Below are 14,191 nucleotides of genomic sequence, written 5' to 3' on the forward strand. Positions count from 1 at the left end.
CCCCGCGCCCCGCCCCCCCCCCCCCAGCCCTGAGTCCTAGGAATAGTTTTCTCTCCCAGAAGGGCTCTGAGGTCTTGATGCAGGTGGCAGCATACACTGTGGAATGAGTTGGCAGCTAGTCAGAGGAGGCTTGCCCTTTGAAGAGCAAGGTCAGACCTCAGGAGCAGTCTCTGGGACTATTGGGATCCAGCCTTTGTAACAGTTCAACTTTCTAATGCTTGCTTCCTTACCTCAGAATAGCTGAAAGTCTCAGATTGGTCAGCTGAAATGCAGTGATGGAGGACGGCCCAAGAGAGGGCAGTTCCTAAATTTTCTGACATTTTTACCTCTGGGATCTCTTTGTTCTTCAGATTTGTATAAGAAATCCCTACTTTGCACATTTTCCTGACACAAGCCATCTAGTACTTTGTTATAATCATTCGACACCTTTTGATGCTTACTGCGCTGTTCTGAAATGGGACAAACTAAGCCATAAGTACACAAGTAGATTGGGGTCTGTGCTTAAAGTGGAGGTATTGTAGGATTTCATCTGTAACTTGCCTTTAGCTTCAGAAGTTGGGCTGGCATAGTCCATTACTGAGGATGAAGCTTTTCTGTGAGCTGCTCTTGATCACACAGGTGGGATTCAGAAGGATGTACAGAATAGTCCTTTAATTCAGGTTCAAGCTGCCCACTGCCAACCAGACAGTGTCAACCCTGAATGGTGTGAAAGAAACAGCTTCTCTACCCCATTATTCCTGTACCACCTGATTTTGAAAGCCTTTATCCTCAACTTACGCAATTATACCTCTCCTGAACTTGTTCTTTTCTTTTCCCCAGAACTCTTGAGAAAACAAGTTCCCATCACAGTGACTTACTATAGCTAAAAAATATCCTGACTCTCAACCAAGGAGATTCTCTGTTTACCAAAACTACTATTGAGGTTAAAGAATAAGGAATAATATTAATAATAATAATCCTTTCAGGGGTGCCTGGGTGGCTCAGTCAGTTAAGTGTCTGCCTTCGGCTCAGGTCATGCTCGCAGGGTCCTGAGATTGAGCCCCATGTCTGGCTCCCTGCTTCTCCCTCTCCTCCCTGCTCATGCTCTCTCTCGCTATCTCTCTGTCTCTCAAATAAGTAAATAAAATCTTTAAAAAATAATAATAATCCTTTCAAAAGAAATATGAGATACTACTTTTCTTCTAAATAAGACTTTAATTTTATCTCTTTTCCAGGCCCATCATCCACCTAAAAACTTCACACTTCAATTAAACTAAATTTTAAACCAGGTGGTTATCACTAAAAGTGAAAGTTTAATGTGCTCTTGGGAATTTCCATATAGAGTCCAGAATTGAGCTACCCCTGCCCTCTAGCTTCATTTCCTCCCTCTTTTATACAACCTGCCAAAATTCATTCAATTCAATGACATTAGCTGAGCATGTCTATACTAAGCCCTGGAAATACTAATATGAATAAGACAATCTCTGCCCTCAAGAAATTCACCCTATAGTGAAAGAAAACCATTTTAAAGAAATAATGATACCAGCATAAGCACAAAAAAGTGTGACATAATCCACTGTATCCAAAGGCAAAGGCATCACTGTGGGAAGGAATGACTTATTCCATTTGTAAAGTTAGGTGAGGACCTGAACATAGGTAGCTCCACTATTCTTTTTGCCTTCAAGTACAAAAGGAGGAGAAAGGGAAACTTCCCAGAATGTCTTAACAGGTGTTCTTTGAACAGGATGACTACAGAGAATTCTAGATGGTTTGTTGCCTTGTATCTGGACTTAGTCCCAGTGGCAGCCCCTTTGGATGACCTGATCTTCAAATATGATCTCATTCCTGGACATTTGGCTTTCAGATGTATTCCCACCTAGGCCTATTCTCTCCTCACCCTAGTGTCCAATCAAATTGGACTTCAGTCACTGGGCTGCATCCAGGATCCTACTGTTTTGGAAGAAGGGATGTTTCCTCCCCACTCTTGAAGTTTCCTTCCCAGTAGGAGAAGCAACATAACATTCATTCACTCATTTATCCAACCAACAAATATTTACTGACAACTATATGCCAGGCACATTCTAGACCCTGCTCTCATAAAACTTACACTATATAGTCACTGCCTGTGGAGAATAGGCAAACAAAATACTAAGCATATGTGATAGCTGAGGGTGGTGAGTGCTGTGGAGAAAAATAAAGTAGTATAAAGGGATGAACAGTTCTGGGCAGAGAATTCTAGGTGTTTTATATAGGATAGTCAGGAAAAGCTGCATGGAGAAAAGCACATTTGAGCAAAGGCCTAAAGACAATGAGGTTCTGGAGTTCAAAGAAGTATTTCAGTCCGGAGATATGAATTTGGGAATCATCAGTATACAGAGCTATGAGACTAGGGGAGACCAAGTGGGAAGGGAATAGGTAGGTAAAAGTTTTCAAGAGTGAACACTGAAACACTCCAATATTTAGAATTCAGGAAGATGAGGAGAAATCAGCAGAGGAGACTGAGAAGCCAATGAAGTTTCATACTCCTGGCCCTTCTCTGCCTCTGTCTCTCTTGGCCCATCTGAATTTCTCCCCTGAGAAGGAGTAACTTACGTGATTGGTAAATTCAGGAGAGAACCTGATACTCAATGGCTCTACTCCTTCCTTTTTCCTTACCTTTAGGGAGCTGACTGCCTGCAGAAAGCCTGTATTCCGCTGTTTCTCTGTGATAATATCCTCAGGGACACTATGAAAAGGTCTGCAATTTTCTGTGCCTATGACTCTGGTGGGTAAGTCTGCCTCATTCTAGAATTCAGTATTTTAAAGCCCACATCTATATAGCTCTAAGCCACATTTTCTAATATCAGATTTACCAGTAATAAAGACAATGTTTTAATTTATGTCTGCCTGCTTCCTTTGCCTTATCTCCTAATTGATTCAAAACTCTGGCCATCAAGAAGGTTTAAGTTCATCAGACGCCCCCTTGAAAGCCATTATCATGGAACACAAATTCAGACTCAGGTGATCTGTAAGAACACTTCCAACTCCAAAAGAAGTCCATGATTTACTTCCCTGCCTGTCAGTTGGAAGCCAAATCTACTCAGAGATTTTAGAAGTAGAAAGAAAATAAGATCATCTGTTCGCAGCATTTTGATGAGAAAACTGACACCCAGAGAGAGAACCTAGCCAGCAGCAAAGCCACAACTGTGAGTCGGCTGTCTTGACTCCCACCCAGTCCAGTGAGAACCTTAGACTCCTCCATCTTATTCATTCCTGAAGGAGAAATAAAATGAAACAGACTAAGTATCTTCCTGAGAGTTTTTCTCCAAACTGTCCCTACTTACCTACATGCATATGTTGACTCATTATATAGCAAAAAAAGAAGTGGCTATTTGGTCACTTACAATAATGCTATCTCTTAACTGTTCTTCCTTTAGTGATCTTTGTTTGATCAAAGAAAAAGTCTATTATTTCCCGTAATTACCTAGGTAACTGAAGAAATGTTCACTGATGATTCATGATCACCAACCTCAAAAGAGTCTTTAACATTGTTTCCTTAGTCTGTGACTTTCTCACTCTTTGAACTGCTTTAAGCCCCAGACACCTCCCTCATTCCCAGATGGTCTTGCCTCCTTCTCAGAGAAACTGAAGACCTCAGATAGCAATGTTCTCTCCTTTCCTATCCACCTCTACAAACAGAGCTATATATGTGCCCAGCCTTTCCTTCATCCTTGCAGTTAACAGTAGAGAGGTATTCCTCAACCTACCAAAGCCACTCCTTCCGTCTGTCTGCAGATTCAATCCTCTCCCACCTTCTCAGACAAAACTCCACCACTGATTTTCTCTTCCCTCTCCAGCAGTGTATTCTGCTGGTCCCTCTCATCTGGATCTTTTCTATCACATTTCAACCAGCTCAAATCTCTTCCAAACAAAAATAGAAAACAGTATTTCTTGATGTCGCACCCACTGGCACCTATAACCATATTCGGATTACGCTGTTCTGAGGACCTAAGTATTGACGTACTCTTTTCCATATGTAATGCAAACATTAAAATAACTCACTAAGCCAATACAATTATGAGTTTTTTATTAAAACTCCTTTTATTCCTTGTTTTCAAAAGGTCATGTACTAAATTCTCTCCAAATTTGTCTTATTTTGGTGTTCCTGCTTTGCTAGGAGTTTTGCCTGAGGCATATCTGCTAACTGGGCAATCCAGAATTTGCCCATTCATTCTCATATTCACAACCAAAATACGTGAGTTTTCTATAACTTGCTCTCTTTGTTTCCTCATTTTTCTTCCCACCATTTCATTGGTCTGGTTCTTCCCTAGTAACTCTACCGAAAGGTCTATTACTGAGATTGTCATTGACTCCCAAGACCTAACAGATATTTTTACAGTCCTTATATTATTTGATTTCTCAATAGATTTGACTCTATTGACAGCCCTCCTCCCTTTTAAACTGCTTTTTTCTCTTAGCTTTTGTGCATTCTTCTGGTTTTTCTCCTTTTTATCAGACTTCTCCTTCCCAATCTTATTTTCAGGCTCTTCTTCCACTATGAGTCTTTCAAAGTTAGAGAACCTAAGGGCTCTTCCTAGGTCCTCTTCTGTTTTCACTTTGTAGGCTTTCTATATTTCTATAAATAGCCTATTTTTAGGAGAACTATATAATTTATCATTCAAAATAGTCCATTTTTAAAAGTAGAGGAAGGGTATTATTAGCAGTGTTGCCTAGACTGTTCGGAGCCAACTTGGATATGTAGTCACTCCACATATATGCCAATGAGGCCCGAGTTTATTTCCCCATTGAAGACCTCTTCCCAAGCTACAGACTCACAAATTGCCTACTCACTATGTGCACTTGAATTCATCAATTCATTCTTTTAACAAATACTTAGTATCTATTGTAGGTCAAGCACTATTCTAGGAACTGATGATATATTAAAGAACAAAACAGACAAAGCTCCTGTTGTCATAGAGTTTACATTCTAGTTGAGGGGAGATGAATAAAAGCACAAATATATAAAAATACCTATTTAAAAGGGGGGGCGCCTGGGTGGTTCAGTTGGTTAGCAACTGCCTTCGGCCCAGGTCATGATCCCAGGGTCCTGGGATCGAGCCCCACATCGGGCTCCTTGCTCAGCGGGGAGCCTGCTTCTCCCTCTCCCTCTACCTGCTACTCTGCCTTCTTGTGCTCTGTCTCTGTCTGTCAAATAAACAAATAAAAATTCTTTTTAAAAAAATACCTATTTTTTACCATGATGAAGGCTATGGAGAAAAATTAAGTTGGAGAAGGATATAGGGAGTGTTGGGAGGAAGTTGGAAATTTTAAATAGTGTGATCAGGTAAAGCTTCACTAAGAAGGTGACATTTGAAAAAAAGACTTTTCTGAAAAGTTTGGGAAAGTAATGAAAGTGGACACATGCGTAAAGAGAACAAAATGTGCAACATCCTGTAAGTGGCAATAGGCATAATGTCTTCAAGAAATAGCAATCAGGCCACATATATGAGGCTGGGTGAATAAAGGAGAAAGCAGGGAGATAAAATCAGAATGTTAACAAGTTTATATTATATAGGGCCTTGTAGGCAATGGTAAAGAATTTAACTCTTACACTAAATGAGAAGCTATTGGAGGGGTTTGAGCAGAGAAAATAATATGATCTGACTTATATTTTAAAAGTACCACTCTGGCTGCAGGCAGGGATGAGAGCAGACTAGATGAGGAATAAAGGCAGAAGTGGGGAGTCTAGTTAGGAGGCTACTGCAATAATCCAGCTGCTTTGGACAAGAGCATTAGGAGATAAAGTGGTTAAAAGCGGTCAGATTCTGTATATATTTTGAAGATGGAGCCAACAGAATTTGCTGATGGATTGGATATAGGGTTTGAGAAGAAAGAGAGAAGTCAAGGATAATTGCCAGGTTTTTGGCTGGGGCAAATGGAAAAATGAAGCTTCCATTTACTTAGTTGGAGATGATTTCAGAAGGAGCAGGTTCAGAAATGAGGAACAGAAACTCATTTCAGGACATGTTAAATTTGAGACACATATTAGACATCCAAGAGGAGCTGTCCAGTAGGCTGATGGATATACAAGTCTAGAGTTCAAGGAGATATCTAGGCTGGAGATAAAAACTGGGGGGTCTTCAGTTTTGTATATGCTATTTAAATCCATGAGCCTGGGTGAGATCACTAAAGAAGAAAAGAGAAAAGAGGTCCAAGAAATGAGATATAGTCTCTCAATATTTAGAACTCAGGGAGGTGAGGAGGAACCAGCATAGGAGACTGAGAGGAGCATCCAGGGAGATGGGTGTAAAACCAAGAGAGTATGATACTTGAAAACCAAGAGAAAGAGTTTTAAGGTGGACAGAGTGATCACCTATACTAAATGCTTCCAATATATCAAATAAGATGAGGATTGAAAAATGACATGGAGGTCACAGTGACCTTGATACATTCAGGATAAGTAAAGTAGCAAGTACAAAAGTCTGATTGAGTGGTTCAAGAGAGAGCTGGAGGAGATAAAATAGAGAAAGTGAATACAAACAACTCTCTTGAGGAATTTCACTGTTAAGAGAAGGAAAGGAAAAGGACATTAGCTAGAGGGAAAAGTGAGGTCAAGAGACGATTTTGGTGGAGGAGAGAATGATGATGCAGGGAAGAGGAAAGAGAGTTTGCAGAGTATTGCCCTTGCCCTTGAGTGGTCCCATCCTAAGAGAAAATGGGACAAGTGAGGAAATTAGCCTATGCCAGGGTTAAGTATAATTCATCTATAAGAGAAAATAAATGGATACAGAATATAAATGGATACAGACACCTGCAGGTGGGTATATATAGTGGTGGGAGTTTGTGGAAGTTCTCTTCTGATTGCTTTTGTTTCTCAGTGCATTGGGCGCAAGCTCCTCAGCTTAGAGTGAGGACTGTGGAGGAAAGAATTGAGGGGTGGCCAGTGTGAAACAGTCAAGGAGAGCTGGAGATTGAGTACTTAATAAAAGCCAGTATGATTTCCAGGCAGCATGATGGCCACATCACATACATTGAGCCCATTCAGCATGATTTTTTAGTTTTTCTCTAGCACGAGGGTAGGTGAGGAGCAGATGGAGAATTGAATGTAAGTAGGGTTGTGGTTTTTCCAAGAAGATAGAATGCAACAAGAGAAAGTCAAGGGAATTCAGCATGTATGTAAGTGAAAGAGTGATTATAATGATGTTATGGAAGGAATATAAATTGAATAAAGTGGTCAATGAGATCACAAAAAGAGTGAGAAGCAGTGAAATGGTGAGCGATCAATGGATTATAGGTTCTGGCAAGAAAAGCAACACTGGAGTAGGGGAATTTGAAAGAGTGAAGGGGAAACATAAGAACTGGTGTAAGAGGGTGGTTGAAACTGGGAGTAAGGATTATTATAGTTATTGGTAATGGCAGGCTCCACATGTCCCAGATGAAACTGTTATCCTCTTCCAATATTCCCTAACTTAGTAAATGAAACTGCAAGGGTGTTCCTCCACTGCATGCAATACATCACTACATCTTGTCTATGTGACCCTTGATAGAACTCCCAAAGCTGTCCATTTCTCTCCTCTTTCTTGCTACTCTCCCAATCCAAGCTACCTTCATCCCTTTCTAAGACAATTGCAATAGCCTTTTAACTGGTCTCCCCACAACTGCTCTGATCCCAGCTATAATCAGAGTCATCTTTTCAAAACAAATAAGGAATTATGTCCCCCATTAATTAAAACTTCAATGGCTTTCTATTGCTCTTAGGATGAAAGCCAAAATTTGCAACATGGCCCACTGTCTAGTCCCTGCCTTTTTCTCCAGCCCTACCTTGTACTGCTCTCCCCCTCACTCTCTGTGTTCTAGACATGCTGGGATTTTTTGGATCTTCAAACATACCATACTTAGTCTAACAGAGAGTTGGCCTATTACCTTTGTGAAAGTCCCCCCTTCCCTCCCTTCCACCTGGTTAATACCTTCATGTACTTCAGATCTCACCTTAAATTCCTTTTCTTCAAGGATCACTTCTCTGACTCCACAGGGTAAGTTGGGTCCCTTGTCGTGTGCTTTCTCAATGCTAATTTTCTTTCAGTATGCTTGCCCCGGTTTTCTTCAGTCATAGAGCATGAGCTCCAGAATAGCAACAGTTGTATCTGCTTTTATTCATTGTTGTATCCCTAGCACCTAGGACAATTCTGACACATAACTGGCAATCATAAATATTTTTTCATAAATAAATAATAGCATTATTGCATGTATGTGTCTAATGCTTTCTTTCTTCACAGCCATCGTACTATCATCTTAAGCCAACTGTCCTCATTAACTTTATCTCATGTGTCCTACAACCTGTTTTACTCAATTCAGTAACAATTTATTTAGTATGTACCATGTGCCAGCCATAAAAGGCTCAGAAATTAACAGGAATAATCTTCATTTTTCATTTTTAAGTTCTATAAATCTAATATGGCAAACATATGTACACAAAAAACTAAAATCAATTCATTCAAGGGTTACTGAGTGCTTATTAAGTGCCAAGATTTGTTGGCTCTAGAAGTATAGCAGATAACAAGCCCTTGTGAACCTTAAAATCTGGTGAGAATGTGCTGTTATTCTGTAAGTATGTAGTACCACTAGTTCTTCTTCTAGGGAGTAGGGACCACAGAGAAAGACAAAGTAAATGCTTACCACTCAGAGGATGAGACATGGAACCAGAAATGATACCTTATCAGGTATCTCCTTATCGGGAGTTTTTATTTTCTCCTGAGCTTCCTGAAGCATGTTTAAGCATTAGGGTGACATCATTAGTTTGGTATTATAGAAAGACAACATTGGCAACATGAAGGATGAATTATAGTGATCACAATCAAGAGTGTTGTTTTGAGAACTATCCCAAAGTCTGAGGAAGAAATGATCAAGGTCCACAATAGGATAGTGGCAGGATATGTGGGATAGAATTTACTATTGAATTTGATGGCTACAAAGAGAGGGAAACTCAAAGATGAGAAGGTTTTTTCATTTGAATTGGAAGAGGAGTTATGGAAAATACTCTTAAATTCCCATTAAGCGTATTTCTTCTTACTTTTGAACACACAACCAGATTACATATCTCAGCCTCCCTTACAGCTAGGTGTGACTGAATTTTGGTCAAAGGAGTGAGTGGAGATGATGAGCATCACTTTCAGTCTTAATAAAAATCTCTCCTGGTCTTTTTTCCATTCTCTTCTCCTATCAGCTATATGTCAGTGTGAGGATGATAAAAAGAAGAGCTTCTGTTAGCCTGGATTCCTGAAAGAAGAGCTCACATCCCTTTATCCATTGATTGGGGCTTTACATCAGTAAGAAATAAACATATTGTGTTAAGCCACTAAGATCTGGGGATTTACCCAGAAGCTAGGGTTAACTTAACTAATACAATGGTGATGCCAAAATAGAGATTCAGGAGCAGAAGCTGATGCAGTGGTAGAGTTTAATTTAGGTCATATTTAGTTTGAGGTTCTTTTGACACTTCCAAGCATCTGGAAATAGTAGTTTAAGATCAGAAGAGAGCAAGAAGCAAAGATTTAAAATTCTGGGCTGCAAGTGACTGAAACCTTGGTCCTAATTGATGTAACAGAAAGGGCATAGGGGCAGAAAAGATGAAGGTGTAGGATGGGGAATATCTGAATGTACAGGAATGCAGGGGGGAAAAAGAGGAATCAAAAAAGAACACCTTCTCAAAAAAATTTTTATGATTATTACTTTATACAATAAACCAAAGAGTTGCTCTTAGAACACTGTCTTTCTAAGAATGACTTACCCTTGTTAAACTGATAGTCATATAAGCCATATTACTGCCTCTGCTATTAAAAGATTGAATTCAGTGAATTCCTTAATGCTCTGCTTCCTTCCCACACCGTAAGCTCTAAAATTCAATAAAACCATCCCTCCCGCCAAAATGCCAAAATTCATTTAAATATTGTAAAAGCTTTGAAACCAACAAGTGGCCCCTGATGAATTCTGACACATCTTATAATCTCTTTGGTCCTCAGACCTTGTCTATACTGTGTCATCAACTTTCTAATGTTTGATCCCTTTCAAAATGCTTTCGCATGTGTTATTCATTTGATGCCCCTAACAAATCCATAAGGTTGGATGTAGCTGAGGCTCCAGAGATGCTGACAAATGATCAAAGGGGACTGTTACCTTAGTACAGGACTCATGTCAAAACAAAGCCCATCCCAGGAAGCAGAATAACTGTCTCCCAAGGATATCTGTAAGAAAAATATACCCATTTAAAAATGCTGTTTCAGTGCTATAGGGGGTTGTCCATTCATCCAGCCCCTGCAGTTTGTAAGTCTCACAAGTCTTTTTAATGTGACATCAGGGGACATCTTGCTTCCTGACTCACAGTCTGAGTCACTGTCAATGATCCCCCAAAGAGAGTGAGCAAGTGATGAAGGGTGCATCCTAGACAGCAGAAACAACCATTTATTTGATAGTTGCAGTGGCCTTTGTCATAATGGCTTTCAGTAGTTTCAAATATATTTTGATTAACTCCTCACCAGATAGGGGTTATGCATTTACTTGCCTAAATGAAGTGGCTATTTTGAAATATTTCTGATTTAACTTGTCTTCTTTTTTTTAAGATTTTTTATTTATATATAGAGAGAGACAGAGAGAGCACAAGCATAAGGAGAGGGAGAGGGACAAGCAGACTCCCCACTGAGCGAGGAGTGCAGAGCCAAATGTGGGGCTTGACCCCAGGACCCTGAGACTATGACCCGAGCCGAAGTCAGACAATTGATCAACTGAGCCACCCAGGCACCCCTTAACTTGTCTTCTAATAGAAGTACAAGTCAAATAAAACCAACATTCAGATGAGTTCTCAGAAAGTCTCACTTTTGTTTAGACCATCTCTTCTAATATCTTCAAATATTATTCTAAAAAGACCAAATTTCTTTTTTTTTTTAAAGTAGGCTCCATGTCCAGTGTGGAGCCCAATGTTGGCCTTGAACTCATGACCCTGAGATCAAGACCTGAGATGAGATCAAGAGTCAGACACTTAACTGACTGAGCCACCCAAGTGCCACTAAAATGATCAAATTTCTACACAGATGATTCTATGTGTGTCAACTTGGCAAAACTATGGTGACTGTTATTTAGTCAAACACTAGTTTACTGTTGCTGTGAAGGTATTTTTTGATGTGGTTGACATTTAAAATCAGCTGACTTTAAGGTGAGCAGATTACCCTCCATTACATGGGTAGGCCTCATTCAATTGGTTGAAGATCTTAAGAGCAAAAGCCAAAGTTTGCCAAAGAAAGAATTCTGCCTCCAGACTACAACATAGAAATTCTGCCAGAGCTTTCAGCCTTTAGACTCACAACTACACCATCAGCTCATACCTGAATCTTCAGCCCACCAGCTTGCCCTACAGATTTTGAACTTGCTAGTCCTGAAAATGGCAATTTTCTCACACACCCCTTTTAATAAATTTAACATCCTCTATTCAAACATTATCCCTGTCCAAAGTAGTCATGCAGTGTCATTCAATGTACTTTCTCTTAAGCCTTTTAAAACATATTGAGAAGGTGGTAGAACTACACAAAAAAGAAATTATTGTCCTTGTTCTCATTTGTTATGAGGAATGTTTTTTGGTAGGAAGCACTTGAAAGATACTTTTCTGTAAGAATATATCCACGATATATTAGTCAGGGTGCTCCAGAGAAACAGAACAAAATTTATGATCTCATTTAACCTTAATTACCTCCCATTAAATGCCTTAGCTTCAAATACAGCCACATTGAGGGGTTAGGGCTTCAACATATGAATTGGGGGGGACACAATTCAGTCCATAACACACTTTAAGAAAATAGAAAAAAAAAGAGCAAATTAAACCCAAAACTAACAGAGGGAAAGAAATAATGAAGATTAAAGGAGAGATAAATGAAATCACAAATAGAACAAGAGAATCAATAAAACAAAATATTTGTTCCTAGGGGGAAAAAATCAACCAAATTGACAAACTTTAGCTAGACTGAGAAAGAAAGAAAAAGGAGAAGATGCAAATAGCTAGAATCAGAAATGAAAATAGAGACATTACAACCAATTCTACAGAAATTTAAAAAAATAAAAAGAATACTATAAATAATTGTCCACCAATAAACTAGATAATCTAGATGAATGAACAAAGTCCTAGAAACATACAATTACCAAAACTGACTCAAGAGGAATAGAAAATCTGAATAGACCTTTAACAAGTAAAGAGATTAAATCAGTGATTAAAAAAAAAAAAAAGAAGAAAGAAAAGAAAGAAAAACCTCCTGACACGGAAAAGTCCAGGACCAAATGGCTTCACTTGTGAATTCTACCAAACATTTAAAAAGAATTAAAACCAATACTCCTCAAACTCTTCCAATAAAAAGCAGAAGGGAACATTCCCTAATTTATTCTATGAGGCCAATTTTACCCTATTACCGAAGACACTTCAAGAAATGTTCCCTATGAATATACATTAAAAAATCCTCAGAAAAAAAATACTATCAAAGTCCAGCAGCATATTAAAAGAATTATATATCATGACCAAGTGCGATGTATCTCGGGAATGCATGAGTGATTCAGTATGTGAAAAGCAATGCTATATGAAGGGGAAAAAAACACATGATCATCTCAGTTGATGCAGAAAAGGCATATGACAAAATCCAACACTTTTTAATGATTATAAAAAAAACACTTAATACACTAGGAAAACAAGGAAACTTCCTTAAGCTGATAAAGGACACATACGGAAAACCCACAACGATCATCATATTTAATAGTGAAAGACTAAAGTTTTCACCCAAAAATCAGGGAAAGTAAGGATGCCTGCTTTCACCACTTCTTCAGCATTATACTGGAAGTTCTAGACAGAGAAATAGGTAAGATAAAGAAATAAAAGCATACAAATTGAAAAGTAAAACTATCTGTATTTACAGATGCCATGATCCTATATATAGAAACTCTAAAGAATCCACAGAAAGACTATTACAACTTATCAATTAGCAATTGATTTCACAAAGTTGAAGGATACAAGAATCAGTTTTATTTCTACACACCAGCAATGAATAACCCAAAAAGAAAATTAAGAAAAAAATTCCATTTACAATCACATCCAAAACTTTAAAATACCTAGAAATAAGTTTAATCAAGCCTGCAGTACACTAAAAACTGCTAAAAGAAGTGGAAAAAATCTAAATAAATGGAAAGCTACCCCTTGTTCTGGGCTGGAATAGTTAATATTTTTAAGATGATGACCCAAAGCAATCTACATATTCAATGCACTCTGTATCAAAATTCCAATGGCCACTTATGAAGAAATAAAAAAGCCAATAATCAAATTTACATGGAGTTTTAAGAGGCCACAAATAGCCAAAACAGCATTTAAAAAGAAATATAGTGCTTGCTTCGGCAGCACATATACTAAAATTGGAATGATACAGAGAAGATTAACATGGCCCCTGTGCAAGGATGACTCGCAAACTCATGAAGTGTTCCATATTAAAATAAAATAAGTAAAAAGAAGAATAGAGTTGAAGAACTCACACAAATTGATTTCAAAAGTTACTACAAAGCTACAGTAATCAAAATAGTGTGATACTGGCATACTAACAGACATATAGATCAATAGAATAATATTGGGAGTCCAGAATTAAACTTATACATTTATGGCCAACTGATTTTCTACAAGCATGCGAACACGATTCAATATGAAAAGAATAATCTCTTCAACAAATGATGCTGAGACAACTGGATATATACACACACAAAAATGAAGTTGGACTCCTACATCACAGGGGTCATCAAAATTAAAAACTTTTGTGCATCAAAGGACATTAGCAAGAAAGTGAATAAACAACCTACAGAATGGGAAAAAATATTTGCAAATCATATATCTGACAAAAAGCCTAGTATCTTCAATAGATGAAGAATTCTTACAACTCAACAACAAAAAGTCAATTGAAAAATGGGCAAAGATCTGAATAGAATCTGAATAGAATATGAATGATCTCTCCAAGGAAATATATAAATTGCCAATATTCACATACATGAGAAGATGCTCAATATCATTAGTCATTAGGTAAATGCAAATCAAAATCACAATCATGTACCACTTGAATATGTACTCACTAGGATAACTGTACTTTATTCTTAATGAAAATAACAAGTGTTGGTGAAGGTATGGAGAAAGAACCCTTGTACATTGCTGATGGGAGTGTAAAATGGT

General features: G+C 38.3%; 1 long non-coding RNA gene and 1 other non-coding gene across 2 annotated transcripts in view; both read left to right on the forward strand.

Moving 5' to 3' along the window:
- The window catches only part of LOC145716698 (uncharacterized), a 16,827-nt gene extending 13,969 nt beyond the window's left edge, over positions 1-2,858 (forward strand). The window contains exon 2 of the long non-coding RNA XR_014139497.1: positions 2,641-2,858. This is a non-coding gene — a long non-coding RNA (uncharacterized LOC145716698). The remainder of the gene's footprint in view (positions 1-2,640) is intronic.
- A 10,504-nt stretch (positions 2,859-13,362) lies between these two features.
- LOC115942681 (U6 spliceosomal RNA) lies at positions 13,363-13,469 on the forward strand. Its single transcript, XR_004077282.2, has one exon. It is a non-coding gene; the product is annotated as a U6 spliceosomal RNA (small nuclear RNA).
- The last annotated feature ends 722 nt before the right edge of the window (positions 13,470-14,191 follow it).

This window comes from Leptonychotes weddellii, chromosome 13, assembly GCF_054177405.1.
Source record: "Leptonychotes weddellii isolate Sample4059 chromosome 13, ASM5417740v2, whole genome shotgun sequence".
Lineage (NCBI taxonomy): Eukaryota > Metazoa > Chordata > Mammalia > Carnivora > Phocidae > Leptonychotes > Leptonychotes weddellii.